Genomic DNA, 25,798 nt, shown 5'->3' on the forward strand with positions numbered 1-25,798 from the left:
AAATAAATATTGTTCACGGAAGGAAGCAACTTGATAGCAGCTTGAAACAGTAATAGCCCTAAAATAAAAACAAAAACACTGGCATGATAGAGTAACACAAATTGAATCCCTGGTGTATTTCCATTTACAACTTCCCTTCTGGTGAAACAACTCAGTTAAAGAGCAGGTTTCAAGTGCTAAATTAATATTTTTTTAAGTACATTGAATGAATTAAATTGCTTCTAGTTACAATCTTTTATCCCAGATTTCAAGTGAGAGAGTTGTTAACCTAGCTATAAGCAGACTTAAAATAGGTGTTTCTTAAGAACCTGCTGACAGGATAAGTGCAGTGCTTCAAGTAAACCACTCTAATAGTTGAGCATTAAACATCTTATTTTACTTAAATGTGACTATTGTGGAAAATGTCCTTTGTGAGAGAACTGAACTTTGTACCATAACCAAATTCCACTGACACCATTGTGAGTGGTATTTCACAGGAAGCATATGTTCAATGCATTTGTTAATGCAGTTCTCAGTGTTTATGTAACTTTTAGACTGGTCTGGCTGTAAGTATCAGGATTATAGGCTTGTGTGTGTAGCTGGAGAGTATAGTATTTAGTGAATGAAGTATCTGAACTTCCACATTTCCATATTCTCTATGGCAAATCTTTATCCCGGGGATAAAAATTGGGACTCAAGCCCAACCTCCTCCCCCATCAAATTTCCCCCCTGAAGAGACGGATTTGTGTCCTGCCTCCCCCACAACACATACACACATCTTGCTCAATCCAGACCACCAACACCCAGCCCATTTTCTCTGTTCTCCTCTGCACCCACCTTTGCAGTCCTGCTTGCCCCCCACCCTGAGTGCTCTTACCCAGTGCCACCCTGCCCCCTCCCCTTTCTCAGCTGCCAAGGACCCCACTTAGCTGCAGCCCTGTCTATTCCCTACATTCCCACATTCCTCATTTCCCCCACCCACTCTGGTGAATGTTCCCAGTCACCCACCCACCTCCCTCCCTCCAGCTACCCTTACCCCTGGAAGTTAGTCACCCTTCCCACTTTCCACATTCCAGATGTAGTCTCAATATCTGCCCCCCTGCCCACACCCACAGGACTTTTCCTGAGCCTTCCTGATCATGGAGGTTCTTCCACCATGCCCCTCACAGCCACTATCCCCATCCACCTCGCCCGCCCGCCTGCCTGCCACTGTCACAGCACACCGACGGACCTCCACATTAACCATAGAGAGGGGAAGTGGGAAGTGGAGTGGCACGCCAGCTTCAGTGCCTGGATAACCAGAGGTAATTTCTGGGACTTTCCAGGATCCAATCAGAAGCCAGGAATGATTTTTTATAAAAAAAAAATTTTGAATGTCCCAGTAAAAACAGGACGGTTGCGGGGTATGCTGTGGTGGTTTAGGCAGGTGTCATTTCAGTCTTCTAAAAAATTCTTGCTTCATATACCATATGTAACAAAGACTGCTGTGGAAGGCAAGAATTAGTTTTGTGTGCATGTTAGCTTTCCTGAAATATACCTTGTTAATTTCCACATTTCTATATTTCACATGGTTTAGTAAAGTGTCTTTTCAGTGTTTTAAAACTGGCTTCCTTTCGTTCCTTGCTATTGCAGCACTAAGACTGCTGTGGAGGGCTGTAAGCAGTGTCCTCAAGAATCTAATGTCTTCCCAATTGGCATGGCACCTGCTCATTCTGGCTCTTTCCATACTGGTGTGAAATCCACTGGGTGGTTTTCATGTATAAGCCCAGTTCAAATGGGTGAGGGCTGTGCAAGACCCCTGTAGTTGGAAAGTGTGTTCTCAAAAAATTTGAGAAAAGCAAAGTTGTTGTTTTTTGAATGCTTTATTGAAATTAAAAGAAACAAAAATCCAGAAATAATAAAAAATTGCATCAAATCACATTTAAGTCTTCTTACATCTGTGATGACTTCCTGTCACCCCATCATACATCTACCACCTATTTCTTCAAGGGCACTTTCCGTTTTCATTTATTAATTTTCATTGATGACTTATTCTATGAGTTTCTACTGTACCACAGAGATCATTCAAGGCCTGCCATTGATGTCCTGTTATTGCGATGTTCCTTAAGATATTTTTTGTACATGTCCCATTCTTTAATCAGTATGTTCTCTCAATTTCCTTGTCATTTTTGCCAGCTCAACGTATTCTAACAATTTGCTTTGCCACTCCAGTTTGGTTGTCCAGAGGAGGGCAACCAAAATGGTCAAAGGCCTGGAAACGATGCCTTATGAGGAACGGCTAAGGGAGCTGGGCATGTTTAGCCTGGAGAAGAGGAGGTTAAGGGGTGATATGATAGCCATGTTCAAATATATAAAAGGATGCCACATAGAGGAGGGAGAAAGGTTGTTTTCTGCTGCTCCAGAGAAGCGGACACGAAGCAATGGATCCAAACTACAAGAAAGAAGATTCCACCTAAACATTAGGAAGAACTTCCTGACAGTAAGAGCTGTTCAACAGTGGAATTTTCTGCCAAGGAGTGTGGTGGAGTCTCCTACTTTGGAGGTCTTTAAGCAGAGGCTTGACAACCATATTTCAGGAGTGCTCTGATGGTGTTTCCTGCTTGGCAGGGGGTTGGACTCGATGGCCCTTGTGGTCTCTTCCAACTCTATGATTCTATGATTCTATGGTTGGGATTGTGTCCCCCTTCCAGTGTGTAGCGATTAATATTCTTGCAGCTTCTGTGGCATACAAGAATATCTTACTCGCTGTTTTAGGATATCTGAAAAGAGATCTTAAACATCTTTTTGAGCTCGTTATAAATTACCTCCCCAAATTTCTTTATTTTCTTATAGTTCCACATATATGTAGCATTGTACCTTCCGCTTCCCCACATCTCCAACATTTACTTGAAGTATTTTTATACATTTCAGATAGTTCTAATGGTCTTAAATACCAGCGGAATTGCATTTTCATAAAATTTTCTTTCAATACATAACACACGGTAAACTTCATATAACCCAGATCTTGAGCGCATTTAACCATTACTGATTTTACCTCCTCCTCCTTGACTTCCCAGACAAGAAGGAGTCTATGCATTTTAGAAAGAGTTTTTCCTTTGGAGTTAATCAATTCTTTTTCCAATCTGGAAGGCTCCTTCGCAAAACCATTTCATTTATCAAGTTTAAATATCTCATGGAGTTGATGATATTGTAACCAATCTTACAGATATACCCTAATTTCTTCAAAACATTTTAGTTTCAGCTGATTTTCTTCCTCTTAACAATACTTTGTATGTTGGCCAATTCCCTTTCATATTTTTCTTCTTCACTGCCTGTGCTTCTAGGGGAGATATCCACCATGGGGTTTTGGGTTCAAGCAGATCTTTATATTTTGCCCAAACCATATATAGAGGTTTCCTTATAACAGGCTTTTGTGTACCTTGACCTTGTCGTAACCTAAGTAGGCATGCCAGCTATAACAGTTGTCAAACCCTTCTAGATCTAAAAGGGTTTCTAGATCTAAAAGGGTTCTAGGTCAGTATTTTGTAGTATACACCATTCCTGGATCCAGGAGAGACAGGCCACCTCACAGTAGAGTTTCAAATCTGGCAGGGAAAATTCCCCTCTTTAAGGTCAATTAATAGTTTACGTTTAATCCTGGGCAAAAAGCAAAGTTTTCTTATATTCATGCTCAGGACCAGAGGTGATCTCTTAGTAGCCTCAGCCCAGAAGCGCTAGGACCCAGTATGGGTAAGAGGTGGCAGTATTTGGCCCTTACAGCTTCCACTGAAGCTGTAACTATTAAATGCAACTTTTAGATTTAGTCAATTAGTAGTTAATCTTTAGTTAGCAATCACATTCAGTTTTTGGTTTTTGCAGCTTAAGCCTCCATTTCTTTTTCAGAAATGTCAACCAGAATAGCCTCGCCTGAGTGTAACAGTTATTACCAGAAAGGGAAAGCGTGAGGAATTGCTTTAAAGCTACATATTCATTTTGCAGGTAGGCCCATTTTATTTTAAGCTTTTCTTTCACTTCCCTATTCCTAACATTGTTTGCTGTCATCCCAGGGTATATTGTGTCCTGCAGTATAGGAATAGATGGTGAAAATGATAAAATATATGTATTCATTCCTTGGACACATGTCAGGTTAGTCCAGTGAGTGTAATAATAAACGGAAGGTCAGAAAATAATCACTCTCTGTTCATGGTGCCTATAGAACATTTGATCAGCTTGTGGCTCCATGTTGCCTTCAATGGACATCCACACTCTCTCTCTATCCCAGCTGGTGGATTGGCCAGTGTCTCAGCTTGCCCAATGGCAAGTAGGCCCCCTTAAACATTAGACAGTACGTTAAAAATGTTAATGACATTTAGTAGCTTGAAAATATAGTAGAAGTTCCAATATAGTAAAATTCTCCAAGGACCATGGAAAAGTTTGTTTTGCTGGGCAGGTTGGGTCAACAAGTGCTTTCTTTTTCTTTTTTCCCTGCCAGCAAATGGTTAACGAATGGCAGCCTCTGATTGGCTGGGGTTCCAGGAGAGGGGATTGAAAAGGAGGGGATTTGGAGAGACAGTTTAGTAGGTTGGGAGAGAGAGGAGGTTCTGGGTAGAAACATCCACTCAAAAGCTACAGAAAGGAGTCTCAGAGCGTAGCATGAAGAACAGTGTGTGGTGTCCTGTAAGGGTAATAGGCTAGGAATGAACTGGGAGGCTGAGCCAGGAGAAGTGGAAGCTGTGAGGACACAGTCTACTTAGGTCTCATAGAATCATAGAGTTGGAAGAGACCACAAGGGCCATCGAGTCCAACCCCCTGCCAAGCAGGAAACACCATCAGAGCACTCCTGACATATGGTTGTCAAGCCTCTGCTTAAAGACCCCCAAAGTAGGAGACTCCACCACACTCCTTGGCAGCAAATTCCACTGTCAAACAGCTCTTACTGTCAGGAAGTTCTTCCTAATGTTTAGGTGGAAACTTCTTTCTTGTAGTTTGGATCCATTGCTCCGTGTCCGCTTCTCTGGAGCAGCAGAAAACAACCTTTCTCCCTCCTCTATGTGACATCCTTTTATATATTTGAACATGGCTATCATATCACCCCTTAAGCTCCTCTTCTCCAGGCTAAACATGCCCAGCTCCCTTAGCCGTTCCTCAGAAGGCATCGTTTCCAGGCCTTTGACCATTTTGGTTGCCCTCCTCTGGACACGTTCCAGTTTGTCAGTGTCCTTCTTGAACTGTGGTGCCCAGAACTGGACACAGTACTCCAGGTGAGGTCTGACCAGAGCAGAATACAGTGGCACTATTACTTCCCTTGATCCAGATGCTATACTCCTATTGATGCGGCCCAGAATTGCATTGGCTTTTTTAGCTGCCGCGTCACACTGTTGGCTCATGTCAAGTTTGTGGTCAACCAAGACTCCTAGATCCTTTTCACATGTACTGCTCTCAAGCCAGGTGTCACCCATCTTGTATTTGTGCCTCTCATTTTTTTTGCCCAAGTGCAATACTTTACATTTCTCCCTGTTAAAATTCATCTTGTTTGTTTTGGCCCAGTTCTCTAATCTGTCAAGGTCATTCCAGTCAGGAGGGGAGAGATTCTGCTACAAAAAGAGAAGACTCCCAAACCAGTTAAGAGGGGTGTGGAGACCCCTTGGGTCTGTTACTTGGAGTACCTCAGGAGTAGGGTAGTCAAAGGGGTGTGTAACTGACAGAAAATACCACCTTGTCTAAGAAGCAAAGTATTAAGCAGCAACAACTGAGAAAGAACTAAAGTAAAATAGCATTATAATCTGAAGTATCCTATGTTTTACGCACTTTGTGTCATAACTTCCTTGGTTAAATAAAATCTCTCGTATATTTGATCAAATTCTGCCTGAGACTCCAAATTATTAAGTTTTCCCTCACACAAGTCCTCCACAAGATAATCTGGGCTAGTTTGTAGGAATTCATGGCATTGGTGTTCTGTGAGGTGGGTGCACTGTATTTAAGTGAGGGCACACCCAAGGGTGAAAGGGGGGAAAGTGCCATTGCGCCGTCGCAGACCCCAAGGTGGCCCTGTCGCATGCAAGCACGTGCTTTGAAAACCTTATTTTGTAAGGCTGCAACATTGGTCAGGGCCACCAGGTGACGGTGTTGCAGTAGAATGAATGGAGTTGGCCATTTTACTTGGGTTAAAAGCTGCTAGCACACTCAAGGGGAGAAATAAAAAGCCCAACTGTTTGGCCGAGGAGAGAGGGTGCTTTCTACTCTCTCATGCAGCACCCAAAGCAAGTGAGTTGTTTGTTTGTTAAATCATTATTATACTTTTTTACTTTATGTTACTTTTACTTTTTGAATGACTCCCTTAAAGCGGGAACAGGAAGAATTGCCAGAGGCCCCCTGGACTGAGACCACAACAGGGTGAGACAGTTGCAAGGGGGAGTTAACATGCCAAGGCATGACAAGGAGTCTTCCTGAAGCTCTCCAAAGCAAAGGAACAGACAAGAACATTTGATAACCTTTACAGCAAAGCACTTGAATTTGTAAATAAATGTAATGACAGGATTTCACAGTTGAATATGGATGAAAATCAAACATTGGAAATTGACTCTTTGGAAACAGCATTGCCAGTTAAGAGGCAGAGGAAGAAGGAAAGGATGACAAATGAGCTTATACAGGTGAAACTCAGGAAGAAGAAGAAGAAGAAGAAGAAGAAGAAGAAGAAGAAGAAGAAGAAGAAGAAGAGGAGTTTGGATTTGATATCCAGCCTTTCACTCCCTTTAAGGAGTCTCAAAGCGGCTAACATTCTCCTTTCCCTTCCTCCCCCACAACAAACACTCTGTGAGGTGAGTGGGGCTGAGAGACTTCAGAGAAGTGTGACTGGCCCAAGGTCACCCAGCAGCTGCAGGTGGAGGAGCCAAGACGCGAACCCGGTTCCCCAGATTACGAGACTACCACTCTTAACCACTACACCACACTGGCTTTCAGTAATTCAACTTAAAAGGTGAAACTAATATATGAGATAGACTCATGACATGCAAAGTGAGATATGTCAAGCCTTTCTTTGTTATAATTGTGATGATTATGGTGTACAGCTGATGAAAACCCCAAATTAACAATCTCAGAAAATTAGATTATTAAATGAAATCAGCAAAACAAGGATTGCAAATAGAGCAATATTGGACCTCTGAGAAGTAGAAGCATGCATATGTACTCAGTACTTGGTTTAGGCCCCTTTTGCATCAATTAGTGCCTCAATGTGGTGTGGCATGGATGCCATCAGCCTGTGGCACTGCTGAGGTGTTATGGAAGACCAGGATGCTTCAATGGCAGCCTTCAGCCCTTCTGCATTGCTCGGTCTCATGTCTCTCATCTTTCTCTTGGCAATGCCCCATAGATTCTCTATGGGGTTCAGGTCAGGAGAGTTTGCTGGCCAATCAAGCACAGTAATCCCATGGGCACTGAACCAGGTTTTGGTACTTTTGGCAGTGTGGGCAGGTGACAAAGTCCTACTGGAAAATGAAGTCAGCATCCCCATAAAGCTCGTCTGCGGAAGGAAGCATGAAGTGCTCCAAAATCTCCTGGTAGACGGCTACGTTGACCCTGGACTTAATGAAGCACAGTGGACCAACACCAGCTGATGACATAGCTTCCTGTTTCCACCTGCGCCATGGAATGGAGGTCTCCCTCGACATTGTAGGGAGAGACAGACAGAAATAAACAAAGACTAATGGGGGAACTCATTCGTTGACTTCCTCTCTGGATGGGAGAGGAACGGGGTCTCACCTGTGGAATGCCCTGCGGTCTGGCACTTGCTTCTGTATGGAATGTGCGGGCAGGCAAAGGCACCAGGTGCATGAAGCATTCTCACTGCCATGACCCCCTGATTCATTCCTGGAAGCAGAGGATATCCTTCTAATTGGGCTTTAATTGTATAGGCATGTGCTAGTGTCATAGTCCTGTGCCATAATTCCACTCCGCCGGTTGAAGTTTTCGGAAGTAGTACCCACAGGTGAAGACCACCAAAGGCTGTGGGTTGGCCTGCGGCAACACTGCCCCTACTGCAACATCCAAGGCATCTGTTTCCACCACGAATAGCCCTGCTGGGTCAGGTTGCCGAAGGATGGGTTGTGAAGAGAATGTAGCTTTCATGGTGTCTAATGCCCCCTGAGCCAAACTGTCCCAGACACACACACTTTTTCCAAAGGAGGGCAGTCAGAGGCGCTGTCACCTGAGCAAAATGCAGGATGAATGAACAATAGCAGTTTGTAAACCCCAGCAGGCACTGCACATCCTTGTGGTTATGATGTCGTAGTCCTGTTCTGCCAGGCATGGCAGAGCTCAGTGGAGGGAGAAGCCAGCCAGCCAGCCAAGTCTCAGGGGTGTGCTTGCCTGGAGGCAGGGTCTGTATACAAGGTCCGGTCCAATCCTAAGGTCAGGAGTATCTCGGTTCATGTAGTCAGACAATCCAGGGGTCAAGAAAGCTGAGGATCCAAGCTCACAAGAAGTAAGCAGCAGCAATGTCTGGTCAGGAATGACAAATGTTTCCAGTAACTGACTGAGGCTGCAAATGCTGCTTAAGAAAGCTGGAGCCAGCTGGTTCTCATAAGGAGCAATAAAGCCGATCAGCAGCAAGTGGAGTCATTTTGCCTTCTTCTCCATCAGGCTGCTGCTCAGCAGGTGAAGCCGACTCCTGGCCCAGGAGGCGATAAGACGACAAACAGTGGAACATCTCAGCTACAAGGATTTAAAGGTTAGAATTGAGATAAGGTTTCATTTGGTGCCAGAGACGGTGGGGAGAGGGGAGCCTACAGTTTTTTTTCAAAATTTTTCTTCTATGTTTCTGATTTGGCAACCCTCCAAAAATACAAAATATAATATAAAAAGTGAGGGTGGAAGAAACTGGACTAATAACATGAAATTTAACATCAAACTGGAACTGCGTGTGTGAGAGGAATGGAATGGAGAGAACGGGGAACATCACTCTTTAAAAAGGACTATGTTGGAATATAGACCAAAACCACCCCCACTCTCTGTTGTTTTATAAGGAATGCGAAGGAGACTGAGACAATTTGGAATGTAATCTAACTGGAAAGATAACTGACTGTAAATTTTCAGCTGAAAAGAGGAAAGGAGTCTGCCAGCTCTAAGGTCAGAGGTTTTCTTATTAGTCACTGACAGTTTGGAATCAGACTGCTCTTCCTAGGTTGGAAAAAAAAATGGCGAGGGCAGTTTATTTGTTGGAACAGAGAGAGCTCTAACAAGCTCTTGAATCATGGGACGAAGTGATGCAGAGACTTTTGGATAACTCTGAGACAACCGCTTCTCCCGAGTCATGATGGGAAATATCAACATTTGGAAGAATGAAGGATACAACACCATTTATGGTTGGGACAACATCATGGCAGGGGGAGGAAATACCACATGCAGGAAAGAACTATGATTTCAGACTGTGTGCCCCACTTGAAACTCTATAAATTACTTAATATATTAACATGAATTGAAACCATAAGATTGTAGCTGTTGTATAAGGGATTACTATCTTGAAGGGAATGTAATTTAAATTATTAAGATTTTGGAACGCAGAAAAAAGAGACTGTAACCCATCAAATCTAGCATGTGAGGCGACCACTTTAACTAAATTGTATAATTCAGTATATAAATAATTGGTTTTAACAACTGTATTAATTGGATAAAATTGGCATTGTTATAATGAACCTGTTATTGGAACGATACTGGAAAATCAATAAAATATTTATTTAAAAGTATATAAAGTCATCTGCAGACTATCAGTTCCTTGTCCAATGTAAAAGGACATTCTCAAAGCTAAAGATAATAAAGACATGGCTAACAAATTCACTGTCTTAGGAGAACTTGGAATCATACATGTTGCTGCACATTGAAAACGAATTGTTAGATGAATTGGATGCAGAAGCAATTACTGACACAGTCATCTAGTGAATTCAAATGGTAGCTCTGAATGTAGTGGACTGCATGAAATATGCTTTAGAACTACCTGTGAATGTGTAAAATATTCAGTACAAGCAAACTATTTAAAAATAATTATTAAAAAATTCAGTTATAACAATCTATGTTTATATTTAGGTAAAGGTAAAGGGACTCCTGACCATTAGGTCCAGTCATGACCGACTCTGGGGTTGCGGCGCTCATCTCGCTCTGAAGGCAGCCCTGTTCAGGGAAGTTTTTAACGTGTGATATTTTACTGTATTTTTGGTTTTTATGGAAGCCGCCCAGAGTGGCTGGGGAGGCCCAGCCAGATGGGCGGGGTATAAATAATAAATTATTATTATTATTATTGGCCGAGGGAGCCGGCGTACAGCTTCCGGGTCATGTGGCCAGCATGACTAAGCCACTTCTGGCAAACCAGAGCAGCGCATGGAAACGCTGTTTACCTTCCCGCCGGAGTGGTACCTATTTATCTACTTGCACTTTGATGTGCTTTCAAACTGCTAGGTGGGCAGGAGCAGGGACCAAGCAATGGGAGCTCACCCCGTCACGGGGATTTGAACCACCAACCTTTTGATCAGCAAGTCCTAGGCTCTGTGGTTTAACCCATAGCGCCACCCGCGCCCCTTATGTTTATATTTAGTATCTACTTATACTGCCAGCAATATGTACAATATATGTACACTGTAATTACTAAAAGCATACATTTATTTCACACAAAAATTAATTGTACCTTTTCCCACTTACGTATTTTTTGAAACTTTTATTTATTTCTTATAAAAATTAAATGATAGCCTTATAGTCCTTCAGGGTCCCCTTGTACTTGACTTTCTCAGCATTTTCATGTGCTCCATCCACATAGTGCTTCATCTCAGTACGAACAGAACTTTCCAGTGAACAGGTGCAGTCACTCTCCAGTATACAGGCAATGGAAGCCGTGCTAAAGAACGCTACTTTGCCATTGGAATAGGCTGCTGTCCTTTGAGAGGGTGGGGCAAATGCTCCTTTTGTGTAGAAAGAGAACCTTCAATAAGAGCTCCCAAGGTGACGTACAGTAAAAGAAATCTAAAAGCATTGCTTCTTCAGTAATCCTAGCACCATTATGCTGGAGTCACATGTAAGGATATTAAGAAGAAGAAGAAGAAGAAGAGTTTGGATTTGATATCCCGCCTTTCACTCCCCTTCAGGAGTCTCAAAGCGGCTAACAATCTCCTTTCCCTTCCTCCCCCACAACAAACACTCTGTGAGGTGAGTGGGGCTGAGAGACTTCAAAGAAGTGTGACTGGCCCAAGGTCACCCAGCAGCTGCATGTGGAGGAGCGGAGACGCGAACCCGGTTACCCAGATTACGTGACTACCGCTCTTAACCACTACACCACACTGGCTCTTATTAAAAAATAAAGATACTGATAGAAAAGGCCTTTCAGAAAAAAGGCTCCTGGAGTCTGCTGCTTTGAAGCAATCAAGAACAATGCTCTAAATGTTCCTTTCCCCAAGCCATAGAAGATGGTATCGCTTTTCTCCATTTTGTATCAACATTTGGCTTTCTGTTATTATGGGCTTCAATATTTGGCTTTCTATTATTTGTGTTTCTTTCTAATGGCATTATAAGTCACAGCCACTAAGAAGGCTGGGCTTGCCCCCCCCCCCCCAATATGCTCTGGGAACGATGCTTTTAGGCTTGCCACTACTGTGTGATGCTGGGCATCATGTGGTGGCAGGCAGAATGTGTGTTGGGGTTCTGAATGCCCGTCCTGTGAGCACGGCAGAAGCCAGTCATCATTCAGATGGAGAGCCAGAGGTGAGACTATGGCCGCGCAATGACACAGATATATGGGGTTCTTGTAGGCAAAGGCATTACGTTGCGAGACGGATAGACCTTGTGATCCCTCTAGCTAGCAGACTATATATAAACCTGCAGTCAGCTATTTTCAGGGTAGTCTTATTTGGTAAAGGGAAAGTAATAAAGATGGGTGAACAGAAATCTCATCTAAATTCTTATGGCGCATACATAATATTGTTGAACAAATTCTAAAGTCTCTCGTTTTTAGAGTGAATGCTTACTGAATTTTATAATTGTCGGGGGAAATGCTGCTTACCCTTAGTGGTATTTCATGAATTTCTAAAGTCTCCAAAATGTTTCGAGACAGCTGTTGCTGTTTAATATTGGAAATCTAAAAGTTTCTTCCACCATGTATATTCTAATTACATGAAAAAATGATATCAAAATGACTTTTATTGATGCTTTCTATTTTGGATGGATTAAGCACTGCTTTTGCAAACTTTTTCCATTGCGAAGCTATATTGGTCCGAACTAACAAATAAGCAGGGGTGATAGCAGTGGTATGAGAATAAGTAAAGATCAGGAAATAAATAGTCTATAAATAGGTAGCTTTTATTGCACAGTATGACGCTTAATTGTTATAGACAAGTGCTGCTGATCCTAATCTGTACTTGCCCTAATTACAGCAGGTGCTGCAATATGTTTTGTTATAATCAATGTTTTTGTTGAAGCTGGAGGTGTTTGTTTCTCCAAATCTGATAAGCCAATCATTTCCTGATCTAGAAAAGATAGCAAATTACTGAGCCCTGAATTTAACACATGCCGAGCACTAGCACCCTTCTTTATTAAGGTATTACTTGGTTACGAAGCAAGTTTGATGATCAGAGAGAGATCTTTGCTGATACTAATTACAGCTCTAGAAAGAAACACAAATTGCAGGTTGCTGAAAATACCATTTTCACACATGGCAGTACCTTTGCATTTTCTGTGCTGTTTGTGTTGAGTGTGAGTCTTAAGCATGCAACTGAGGCAATTTTAAAGCTAAGTTGTATTCTAGCCATTGTAGGTATCATGTCTGCATTACACTACTGGTTTGGGCGAATTATTTTGTTGTTGTTATTAATTAAATTTGTTAGTTGCTTTATCTTGCTGAAGGCACCCAAAAGCAACTTACAAAGCAACCAACAGACAGACAACAAGCCCCACAGAGATGCATGAAAACCTGAAGAAAGAGAAATACATTACAAACACTTCTAAAGGGGCACAGATAGTTAAAGGCCAACAACCTGGTTATAGAGGAAAGTTTTTGCCTGGCACTTAATGAAGGCACCAGGTGAGCCTCCCTGGGGAGAGCCTTCCACAAATGGGGAGCCACTGCAGAAAAGGCCCTGTTCTTGTGTTGCCACCGTCTGGGCCTCTTGTGAAGGAGGAACGCGAAGAAGGGTATCAGATGATGAGTGCAGAGTCTGGGTCAGTTTATATGGGAAGAGGCAGTCCTTGAGGTATTGCAGTCCGGAGCCATTTCATCTACCTAAGATACAGAGTGGCTGAGCCCCCACTCCATCCCCTTTTAGTTTAGTTTATTTTATTTTTTGCTGTTACTTCAAGTCATGATTCAACTTCTCTGGCCCCGTTCCTGGAAGAGAATCCTACATCATAACGTAACATCAATCTGATGTCCTAGGAAGAAGAAAAGAACCTTATAGTTAAGATGAAAATTCTTTAAATTCATCCATTCCTAAAGAGTGAGGATTCTCTCCCCTCCCCCCCCCAAAAAAAATTGCTCAGCCCAAATACTGGACTGAAGGGATAGCAATTAGTGTGGCTGCCAGAATTAATTTCATTCAGTTATTTAGCTGAATAAAAACTGCAGTGAAGCATGTATTAATCTCACATGGAAAATGAGCATCTTTGTGTGTCATATTTGGGTCTTAATTGCTTTGTTAAAATTTACTTTTTTGGGGGAACTTTATCATTTTTGTTTTTACTGTCATTGAAAGTAAATGGCTGTGGCTATCAGGATGATGGAAAAAATAGTGATGAATTAATACATACACACAGCACAATACTGTACATATCTACAGGATTGAATTGAATGGGATTAAGTGTATATAGATAAGTGTGTACATAGGACTGAAGCGTCACTAAATTGTTCCATTGTTCTGTTGGTGGGGAGGCTATAAATATATACAAATATAACAGCTTTCATCACTGGCCTTAACAATAAAAATATTATTGCTCTCATTGCTTTTTTTACATTTTATCTTTCATTTTATCATTTTACAAATATATTTAACAAAAAAACACACCTTTACACTATCAATTTGCATTTCCCTCAACTTCCCTCCCCTCCTTTCTCTGGTTACTTAGTTTATATCTTTTTGTTACTGCATACCCAGTTCAAGCCTGTTTACTATTTCCCCTTTTAATTCTCTTTACCTCCTTGCTCTCATTGCTAATTCATGGATAGAAGGACTATTCCATGCAAGTTTCTCCATTTACTACACAAAGATTTTCATTAAACACCTTAAACCTGACTGGAATTGTTAAGATTACTTGTTTTTGCCCACAGTGGATTGTACCAGTTGCAGGTGGTGTCTCATTTTTCATGCTCTTCCATGTAAAAAAAAGAAAGAAAGAAAAGGCCTTGCTAGTAGAAAACTAGCACATTGCAGACAAAGGGTTTAGCTCAAGACTCTCCTATTTGTGCTTATTACCTGTGTTCAGGAGGGAGGAGGAGTGATTGAGAAAAACAGAGACTATTAAGGGTAGGTTTCTTGCTGCATTCCCCAGCAATGTAGCTAGCCGCTCAGGTGCCCTGCTCCTGGGGGGCAGGACGAGTCATCCATGAGGGTGGATTAATTGGGATATCAATGAAAGGAGAAGCTGCAGAACTGTACCAGACAAGGAATCCCTGGGCTGACTTTTGCAAACCTTCCAAACCAAGGCTTAGTCCTAGAACCATTTTCGCTTGTGGGTTTGTTTGAAATAATTTTCATTAAAAGATTTTCTTGGTTTACGAAAGTACGTGAATTGTCTCTTTTTTCAAGTTGAATTTGCTCTGTGATAGACCATTCACATGTTCAGGGATTCTTCCCTTGAAGCAGCCCTTAGCCTAGAGTTCTGCCATGCTTCAAGGATACCTTCTTTCTTCCAGGATCTCCTTTGCCCACCGCTGTGGCTCCTGCAGAAGCACTCTGTGTAAATAGAACAGGTAGGAGGATGGAAATATTTGCCTGGGGCTGGGAGAACACCCTCCAAGTTGAGTGCCAACAGAGAATGGGAGAAGAACCTTCCTGCATGAGAGCAGAAAGGAGATGCTCTTGTCCTGAAGTGGGTGGGCCAAGCTTTCTTTGGGAGCAATGTCAGGGCAGGGGCATTGGGCATCCATTCCCCACATCTGCCAGGAGGATACCAAGTCCTTCTTCACAGGGCTACGCTTCCAGAGAATGGTCTCCATCACCAGCACACAAGCTGATGGACACAGAACGAAACTCCAGGCCCCCCCCCAGGTACGCTGCTGTATCCCCCCTCCGTCCTCCCAGTATGAGTGAATAAAAACCTGTGGAAGCCATTCTTCCTGTTAGTTTCATGCTCCAGCTGCACCAGTAAATAAATACCTGATGCTTCCTGTAATGGGAATTGGGGTTGCTTGTGCATAAACTGCTCCAAGCTGGTTGTATAGCTAAACCTTTCCCTGGTTTGACAGCCCTTACAACGCGACTGTCTCAGTCACTGGCAGAATCCGTCAGTGGGCGTTTCCTAAACTTCCTCCAACATAAAAATTTCTTGACACCAAGTCTCCTCCTAGATTCTCTGCGCGGAAGCTTTCTGCGCAGCGTAGGTGTGCCAAGCAGAGGTCCTGTGCTCTCTCCGCTGATTTCACTGGAAGAGTCTCGGAGCCTCCCCTCCGCAGTACTCTCAGCCTCCCCTTTCTCCCTGGTGTCCCCTGGATTTCCTTCCCCAGCGGAAGCTCTCTCTCTCTCCTTGCTAGTTCCCTCCTCTGCATCATTGGAGAGTCTTACCTCTCCTCTTGCCTCTGATGGCAGTTCCCTGACACTTCCTGTTACCCCAGCAATGTAATCTGCATTGTTCCCAGATCCAAGGGAGTGTTCTGCATCCTTTACTCATTTTGTTGTTGTTTCGTTGTTTAGTCATGTCCAACTCTTTGTGACCCCATGGACCAGAGCACACCAGTCATTCCTGTCTTCCACTGCCTCCCGCAGTTTGGTCAAACTCATGCTGGTAGCTTCGAGAACACTGTCCAACCATCTCATCCTCTGTCGTCCCCTTCTCCTTGTGCCCTCCATCTTTCCCAACATCAGGGTCTTTTCCAGGGAGTCTTCTCTTCTCATGAGGTGGCCAAAGTATTGGAGCCTCAGCTTCAGGATCTGTCCTTCCAGTGAGCACTCAGGGCTGATTTCCTTCAGAATGGATAGGTTTGATCTTCTTGCAGTCCATGGGACTCTTGAGTCTCCTCCAGCACCATAATTCAAAAGCTTCAATTCTTCAGCGATCAGCCTTCTTAATGGTCCAGCTCTCACTTCCATACATCACTACTGGGAAAACCATAGCTTTAACTATACCGACCTTTGTTGGCAAGGTGATGTCTCTGCTTTCTAAGATGCTGTCTAGGTTTGTCATCGCTTTTCTCCCAAGAAGCAGGCGTCTTTTAATTTCGTAACTCCTGTCACCATCTGCAGTTATCACGGAGCCCAAGAAAGTAAAATCTCTCACTTCCTCCATTTCTTCCCCTTGCACCAATTTATGCATCGTCACCACCTCCAAATACTTGCAATGTGATCCTGGGATTGTAGTTCTTCTCTGCTGTATATACATTCTTCTTTCAAACTATAAATGGATAGGATGAGTGTTTTCACTGACTGGTTGTCAAAGCTTTTTTGGACTTAAAAATATCTTCCAAAGATTAATATTTCACCCAAGGCTCTTCCTTTGCCTTATGCAAATATTTTTGTGACCGTATAACAAATAGTATTTTATTTGTAACAGAAGAAAAACAAAATAAAAATGTATAAATGCACATACAAGCCTCTGATCTCTGGAAAAGAGCTGTTGGTATTATTGAATTATTTTTAGCTTGGTAGCAGTGAATAAATATTATCTAGCTCTTTATACTCGAAACACAGTAATTTTTACTTCTGAGTCAACTGACGCAGTCTTACTCCCACTGTCACAGTTAGTCACTTGCTTTGTAAATTCAGTCAGTGCTGCTTATGTAGAGTATATGCAAAGCTTGTATTTCTTTCTTCTTTTTACAGATAGGAAGGTAATGTAATGGAACCGTAGTTTTTTTGAAACTCTGGAAGGGGAGATCCCCTCCCTCAACATTTGCTGCCTGAACTCATTCACTTTTGCACTAAACTAGGGGCCACATTTGCTTGGTGGAAATCTATCAGAGAGCACATTTCAAAAGAGGATGGGACCAGACACACACTTAATGGCACATTCTTAACACAGAGAAACACAACAGGACAGTAGGAAAAATGCAGGACCCCATGACACTTCTCTGCGCTAACAAAAATACAGAGGTGGGAATTGTTGGCATGTCCATGATGAAAGAAACTTGGATCATTGCTGCTAACTCATCTTGCCTGAATGTGGGCTTCACATAATTACTGTCCTTTCTGTCTTGATGGCCAGTTTTCTTGTAAGAAGCTTTCCACAGAAGCTTCAACAGCTGCTGTGGTTTGTCTTGGTCATGTGTGAAGAGGGAATATGCTCATTCTTCATTCTTGGAGATCAGAAGACATCTCTCCTGGCAACGTGGAGACATGGAGAGCAGATACCAACTCTGCTTCTCCCCAGTTCTGTCTAGCATGCAAAGCAGCTCTGGCTGTGTCTCTTGTAACTTGATGATTTGTTACTCATTGAATAGATCCACATTATTATTATTATTGTTATCATTTTTTAATTGAGCACTGCTCATGTAACAAAACTGTTCAATTATTGAGTTAATGAGCAGGACAAACTATCCGAAACCAACCTTCCTCTGCAGAAATTCCATTTTTAACTTGCTACAAAGTTCTGTTGTGAAAATATTTTATACCGTTGTGTGTTGCTGCTGAGTCTGCTTCTCTCAGCATAATCAAAACACATGGTTAAGGAGGAGATTGACATGTGGCTTATGAACACTGTAATTAGTTCTCCTTCCTACCTCTAAGCAGTAATTAAATCTGCTACTTCTGCTCTGTTGATTCATTTTACTTCACTGTTTAATGGCTCAGCTGAGAACATCTTTATCTCTACATCTGAAACATTTTATTCAGACAAAGAAAATAGGATAATCCACTATTTCCCCCAAGAACATGTTAAAGGAAAGAACTGTAATGCAATATGATTTGACAGTGGTGACACTTCTTGCTTATCAAATGAAACATATTAAAGGGCTATGTAGTGTTGAAGGCAAATTTTCCACATGTAGGTTTCTTCTAGTGTAGAAGGCAAATTTTCCACATGTGGGTTTTTTCCTCCTAGTTTCTCATGTCAGATTTTGAACCCAAATGCATCTAATTTTGAGCTGCCCTTCAGAGTCATAAATTAAATGGAGAGAGTGTTTAGAATAGTAGTAACTATACAGTATGTAAAGCAGGAAATCTGATTGTTCCAATGACATCACAGATTTCTTTTTTAAATGTTACTTTAAAAAGGGATATCAATGGGCAACAGAAATCTTTATACAGGAACATGTTTCGTTGTTTGGACCATCATCTTCCCTACGAGGAGAAAGGATTTTTATTTTTTTAAAAAAATTAAGATTATAAACAGAACAAAAGTGAAAAGCAGATCATATATGAAAACTTGTCCCTCCTTCTCTAAGTAGCAGAGAGTTTCAGGGGTAACCTTGGACAGGACTGCTTTCCATGTTAGGAGAGTCTGCTGGAGAGTTATCAGTTGGCAAGTTGAACTGAGCCATTTGATGCCAGTCTTGCAAAAGCAACACTGTGCCGCTGTCCAAAGCTTGCTTTCACAATCCCACTGGAAAAGCCAGACTTCTTTCCCCTTTTCTGGCTTCATTCAAATGTCCATGTTGCTTCCTTCAGCGCCATTCAAACCGGTGATGTGCTTCTACTAGCCTGTCTGAGAAGGCAGCCCCTTCCTTGCACAGTCATAGAAACAAAATTTCATTTTGTATTACACGCTGAATATTGAATGCTTTTAAATAATATTTTCAACTTGGAAGAGAACACTTGAGCCAATTTCCTTATAAAGACAATTGATTTTTTCTGTTTTATTATGAAAAACATTAAAAGTAAGATAGAGATGTAATACAGAAAGAACTACACTGAAAATCTACATAAAAATATAGAAAGGAAAGAAAAAGTTTGTATAATCTTCATTGAAAACTTCATATCAATATTAAGGTCTTTTCACTGTGCTTTTTTTTGTTCTAGCTTTATCACTTCATTAACCTGACAGACCTGCATTTTTGCTTATTTCATAAGTTTCCTGTATTTTATAAATTTATGATGTTTTCATCATTTTGTACACTGCTATTATATTTTTATGAGTGGGCAGGTTACAAATACTCTCTATAAATACAGAGCCCATTTCAGCCACCCATTTAAGCGCAAAGCCCCCACTTTAAATCTCTCATCAGCAACACACTTGCCGTTGGCAAGTCGCCATCTCTCATCCTCATCCTTTCTCCCTACCTATGTATATAGTGATGCAATACCTTTCACGCCTGTTTTAAAGATTACTAGGAATATGTACATCAAATGCTTTGAATATTCTGAAGCGCCACGTAAATGAAAAGTATTATTTGTTCAGACAACATATGTTAGGAGGGTATGAGTACTGAGTTAGTACTTATATCTGTTTTTGGGGGTGGTGAACATTTTGTGATTGCCAACGGAACAAGTGTACTTCATAACAGATTTGTGAGATATGTGCTGATGCTTTTAATATTTTCAGACTCATACTAAGACTGAAGATTGTTCTGTGTTTTGCTCCAAGCATTGCCTGACATAGGATCTAAATAGGGAGTTTGAGACTTTCTGATTTTACAGTGGTACCTCGGGTTACATACGCTTCAGGTTACAGACGCTTCAGGTTACAGACTCCGCTAACCCATAAATAGTGCTTCAGGTTAAGAACTTTGCTTCAGGATGAGAACAGAAATCGCGTGGCGGCAGCAGGAGGCCCCATTAGCTAAAGTGGTGCTTCAGATTAAGAACAGTTTCAGGTTAAGTACGGACCTCCGGAACGAATTAAGTATTTAACCCGAGCTATCACTGTAACTGATAAGCAACTTGCCAGTGTTTGGCCATTTCTGTTCGTGAAGCATTACTGAATGAACGTGAGCGGACTCTGTTTTAGAAAATGCACTGAAAGAACTGGCACTCATCATTTGATGGATCTATTTTACTGTACAAAATGTGAAAGATATTATGCGTTCCCGCCTGCCTGGCACCTGTCCATACAGCCTGAAATTTTGCCAAGCCAAAGTCTTGGTGCGTGTACGGCTTTACCCCAATCTTGCAGGGTTTGGAGCTTGTGGGTACCTTCATATGTTTAGCTATGCGCACTAGGGCTTCCTTTGTTCATACATTCATGCTGTACACATGGACACCAGGAGGTGGGGCAACCCAGCATGCAGATTTGGCATGCAAATACTTCTGAATAGGGCTACATTACACTGCAGATCCAAGCTTTTTCTTCATAATAGCTGTTGGTATCTGTCTGCCTTGGGAGACAATGGAGGAGTGCACCTTTGGGAGTGAAGTCAAACCATGGGAGAGTTACAGCACTTGCTGTGGTTATAGAGACTGATAAGGGAGAGACATGTTTTGCTGCATCTGGGGCAGATGAAGGCATCCAGCAGTGCTGCTGCAGTTGCACCATGACATTTCTTCTCTCTGCGCTCCTCCCAGCAGTCATTTCTCCTCTGGTCTCTAGTGTACATACATGACCTGACTGTCTGTCTCCAGGACTGCAGTCATCTGCCAGGGAATAGAAGATGGCAGGATCCCCAAGGATGTGCTCTATGGAGCTGGCTTCAGGGTTGGCTTCATATGGTGGGGTTGATGTTGCCCAGCCTTCACATCGCATTTGCAGACATCTTTGTAACACAGAGTTGGTCAGCCAATGGGCTTGTTGGGCCTGAAGCCAGCTCCTCATAGAACACATCCTTGGGCATCCTGCCATCTTCTATTCCCTTGCAGGTAATGTCTGTGGACATTACCAAGCCAGGAGTACGAACATGCTGCGAATGTGGGCTTGGGAGAGCACATCTTTATCTGAGACTCTGTCCTGCCATGCGACGTCCACAATCTTCCTGATCCTGAGGCATCACTCTTGGCAGTTATAAGTTGCCCACAACTCACTTCCATAAGGCAGCATGCTCAATAGTCTATGGTTAAATCATACATGTTTTGGGTGCTTTATTGGACTTTGGCAAATAATTATTACACAGAAATAAATACCCCCCCCTCAAAAAAACAACCATCTGCTGTTTTTATTTATTTATTTGGTGCTTTACGGGTTGAGCAAGCCACTGCCCCTGGAGGCTTGTAACCTAAAACAGTGAAAGAGAAGCAAAAGATGAAGTTTAAGGAAATGTATGGTAAATCAGAGTCAAGAGGGAAGGATATCCTATAGTAAACAGAGGCTGCCTATTTGCTTCCAAGTGCAAATTCCAATGCAAAGCGCTGCTTCTTACTTTCAAATGGTAAGTTCCATGGTACCTGGTAACTCCTCTGGAGTGCCCACCCCAAAGTGATACAACTAGTTCCAGCATTATAATTACTTCGGCACCAGATTTAAACATTTTTATTTGCCCAGGGATTTCAAGTGGTTATGCTTAGTCAGCATTATGATTTATTTTATTCCTGTCTATCATAAATATTTATTATAACCATTGAGGTTGTGTTGTATTGGTATCTTGATGGATACCTGAATTCATATCTGATGCACACCAGCCCTGAATTACTAATATCATAAACAGATAAAACATATGATTATGTAGCTATTGGCACTTGGTTTAGTTGCAGTAGGTATTGGGACTAGGGGATTGTTCCAGTGACTTTTCAGAAAAATTAACAATCAAATAACATATTTTGGGAATGTAGAAAAGAAAGGAGATGGGATGGGGCAGGACAGGGCAGGACATGAGGGATAGCAAAGGTGTGGTGCCCTAGTTGGGATTAACCACATTATGGGAATGATGAACACACCAGTGTTTTAGTTATCCCAAAAATCCTTTGCAGGAACCAAGGTAAACTGTCACTGATGTGTGTGGATGCTGTTCATCTGAAGATTCCTGCTTTTATTTCCCAGCCCAAATTTAGCCAAATTCTGGCAGCCTGAAACAAGCTATATTGACGTTAAATATAGGTGTTGTCAGAATAGCTGCTGCTGCCTCTTCTTCAATAATTTTCTTTAGTCAAAGAAGCGTTTTCATTTGACCTCCAGTCAACCTTAAGCTGTGTGGAAACCAACTGAGTCAGGTCCTGCCTCATAACCCTCCGCTAACATGCCTTGTTAAAAAGCAAACCTGGCCTGCCCTGCGCTTGAACCAGGACATTGCCTGTTTCTGCACCAGCTGGCCTTGCTGCAGAGTCCCAGGACTCCGGGTGTGAGAATCCAGCAAGCCCCAAAGAATATCATTTCTTTTGCCAGTCCCACAGCCCTGAGTGACAAGTCAGGGGAAAGCCTTAGGAAAGTACTTTTTCAAACGACACATAGTTTCAGCTGTGGAATTCATTTCCACACACGGTAGTGATGACCACCATCTTGCGTGGCTTTAAAGGGGTAGGCAAATTCATAGTGGGTACCCACCACGATGGCTGTATCCATCCTTCACTGTCGGAGGCATCAGGCCTCTGAATATCAGTTGTAACAGGATGGAGTTCCAAAGGGAGGCTCCACCATGCTAAGACCTGGTGATGCCTGCATCATACAGATCAGACAGAGTGAAGTAACTGACTGGGTATATGAGCAGTGAGATGATATTTTAGGTATCCTGGCCCCATGCTGTTTGAATTTCCATCTCTTGAGTTTCCACCGCCCAAGGCAGCTGCTTCAGCCCACCTCATGAGCCGGCCAGCTCTGCGGATAACTGTACAAAAACAGGGGTGGGCTGTGCTTGCATTTGAAACTTCATTTCCACCTACCAGTAAAGCAACCAGTCAGCCAGCTTAGCTTATTGCAGTCTATTTGCCTGCTCCGTGCCTTGTCCTGATCCCTCCTTTCTTTACCTTTCTGCTGTAAGTCACAGAAGGGCAAGGAGGAAACATCGCTGCAGTTACCTGTCTGCATTTCCCCACCTTTTGTTGCTCAGAGATCATCTCCAAGGGGCAACAAAGTTTCCTTATAATGGAGGGGCTCAGAAGCTTGGATTTGTGTCCTGCGGTGCAGGTGAGAGGCCACGGCCATTGCAGGTGTGTGTATGTATATATTTATTACAGTCAATGACCAGTAGACACAATCATTGGGATAAGCCTGGAAGTGAGCTCTGCCCCACAGGAGCCAACTCCTAGGGGCCAAGGTCTCTTCGCCCCCTCTAAAATATTTGAGGCGTCCACCCCCCCCCCAAGTTGATGGGCAGTGCCATTCAAATGGTGTGCTTGTGCTGTGTCATGTGATTGATTATGCAGAGGGGGCCTACATGCCCCCCATATATTATTCTAGTTGGCACCTCTGCCCACACTCTCTCTGCCTTTATGAGCCCACAATTTTAAAACTCCCCCACCTGTGGCTCATGGGCCCTGGGTCCTGCTGGGGAAAAAACAAAACACTTCTGCCCTAACATTTCCAACACCTGCGTGTCCCCAAACCTCCATATGGGGCCATCCTGGTGACCCACCCATTTATTCCACCCAATGGCTTATTTTTGGCTCTGGCTGTCTTTGCTGTAGTTGCTGTTTGTTAGGAGCTGGTGCACTGCTAAAGCCATTTTCTACAGCTGCCATGCAAATGGCAACGTAGTGTTGGATTTCCCACCTCCCTTGTGGCCCTGCCTGATTTAACAGCACTTTCCCCTATTTATCCCAAGTCGTTATTTTTTGCTTTCTCCTTGGAAGACAGCAAGTGGAAGAAGACTCCAAATGAATTTATTTCATAAAATTTATATACCACTTAATTGTAGAAAAAACCTCAAGGTGGTGGAACATTCGGATATTTTGGCTTCCAAACTCTGAAAACCCAGAAGTAAGTGTTCCGGTTTTTGAACATTTTTTGGAAGCTGAACGTCTGATGCAGCTTCCGCTTGAGTGCAGGAAGCTCCTGCAGCCCTTCGGAAGCTGTGCCTTGGTTTTCGAACGGTTTCAGGAGTCAAACAGACTCCCGGAATGGATTCCGTTTGAGAACCAAGGTATGACTGTATACTTAGGAACTTGGACTCCACTACTGTTGTAAGTCAGTTCCCCAGGGGTGTGGAGAATGCTGTCTGGTCAGGTGTTAATGGATGAGTTTCACCTGATAAAGCTCAAGGATGTGGGTGAGGTTCTGGGATGGGTGCAGGCAGTCAATTGCACACTGGACCATAGACCCCCGTGGCTGAAAACATGTGGAAGGAAGGGAACCACCGACTGGGCCAAGAATGATTGGAAGAAGGGGTGGTCTCAGTTTGTCTGAAAGTAGCAGAAGAATGACTATTGGCTGGTTGCAAATGTCCCCTTCTGGGTCCTTGAGTCCTTGCCCTCCCTTTAACTAGTTGCTCCTTCTTTGGTGGTGCCCTGAATGCTTCTAGCACTATCCATTATTCCTGTACTTTTAATAATCTGTCCTCCTTATTTTATTTGCGTATTTGAATAATTTTCTTCTTTCATTCTTTCTAGTAATTGGGGAGAGAATACTGTTAGACTATTGTTATAAACAGCCTGCACACTTTAGAGCTATTCCAAAGGTGTGCTTGATGTTTGTCCTGTGTGATGAAATTGCTATTATTATTATTATTATTATTATTATTATTATTATTATTATTGAAAAAGGAAAACAATACTTTTGAAATTCAGCTGTAAAAACACAGGGGTGTCTTTAATATATCACAGAGTGAGCATTTACACCTGCCTGGGAATCTTGCTCCCACTACGGAAACGTGAAATGCCACTCCTGGGAGTGGGAGCAACAAGGTTAACTAAGGATGGATGTGAACAAATGTTGTTACACTTGCTTTGGGCTTTGTTATGATTGGAGGTGCAGGCTGGGGATTAAGCACAGGCTTTGTGGGAAATGTGGGTTTGCTGAGAAGGGATTGGAGAGAGAGAATGAGAGGGACAAACACATACATGAAATATACATTTTTTAAAAACACCCAAAAATCTCATTCAGATTTTGTGCACACAACAGATCAGCTTTCACAGTGACTCTTGAGAGGGCTGAGTTGCTTCAGGTGTCCTTCATCGCCCATGAGCAGAGCGAAGGTGTGCCTCTGCACTTAAGCCTATGTGTATCAGTGGCTGGGATGTATTCATTTAGCCAAGAATACAATAACCTTTTAAAAGGACCCTAATTAGTGTGTAATAATCCAGAGTGATATACTTCCGGGAAGGTGACAGCTTCTCTTGTGGAGAGTCTCTTTTCCTTTTCAGACCTCGCCCCCCCTGCCCCACCCCTTTAATCCCTCTGTAGCCCATGTGCATGTTGAGCTTTTGCAATTCTATTGCATTAGGATGTGACACATTCCAGGCCCTTGACAAGGGCTTTTGTTCAGCAATATTTATAGCAGCTTCTTGTCATTGTAGAGCAAAGGCAATTGCCCTGCCCTCTGGCCCCCTTCTTTAAGCAGATTTTAAGCAGAAGCTCCTCTCATCTAGCACTAATTGAAATGATTGGTGGAGGGGGGAGGGCTGTGCGCTGACTCTGCCTGACTCGGGCTTATCTGCTTGGGGGCTAAACCGGGGGGGGGGGGTGAGGGTGAGAGAATGCAAATCTTTTTGCCTCATTCCAGCAAGGCTCAGGACTAACCGGCCATCTGTCCACTCTTGGAAGAGAAATGAGAGTCTACGCTCAGCTACAAGTCCAAAGAAAAGAAAAGAAATTGTCCCCAAACTCTGACTGAGAATTTCATATGAGGTACAGTCTCGAAGACTCTCTCATCAGGTCAGTTCGATGTAGCTCTTCGGAGAAAACAAGGGCTGCACCAGCAAAATCTTCA

The 25,798-nt window shown here is 42.7% G+C and overlaps 1 protein-coding gene across 16 annotated transcripts in view; it reads left to right on the forward strand.

The window, feature by feature from the left end:
• The window catches only part of LOC308572470 (poly(rC)-binding protein 3-like), a 191,057-nt gene that overhangs the window by 72,414 nt on the left and 92,845 nt on the right, over positions 1 to 25,798 (forward strand). For 2 of the 16 annotated variants that reach the window (XM_081168568.1, XM_081168570.1), the window contains exon 1: positions 25,323 to 25,743. The exons of 3 other annotated variants lie outside the window; for them this stretch is intronic. The gene's annotated coding sequence lies outside the window, so the exon portion shown is untranslated. Of the gene's footprint in view, positions 1 to 3,861; positions 3,958 to 6,181; positions 6,223 to 8,595; positions 8,684 to 14,855; positions 14,894 to 25,322; positions 25,744 to 25,798 lie in introns of those variants that run through there. 11 more of the 16 variants (XM_081168575.1, XM_081168574.1, XM_081168576.1 and 8 more) reach the window with 9 other exon arrangements.

Source organism: Podarcis bocagei, assembly GCF_964188305.1.
Source record: "Podarcis bocagei genome assembly, chromosome: 13".
In the NCBI taxonomy this organism is placed as follows: domain Eukaryota; kingdom Metazoa; phylum Chordata; class Lepidosauria; order Squamata; family Lacertidae; genus Podarcis; species Podarcis bocagei.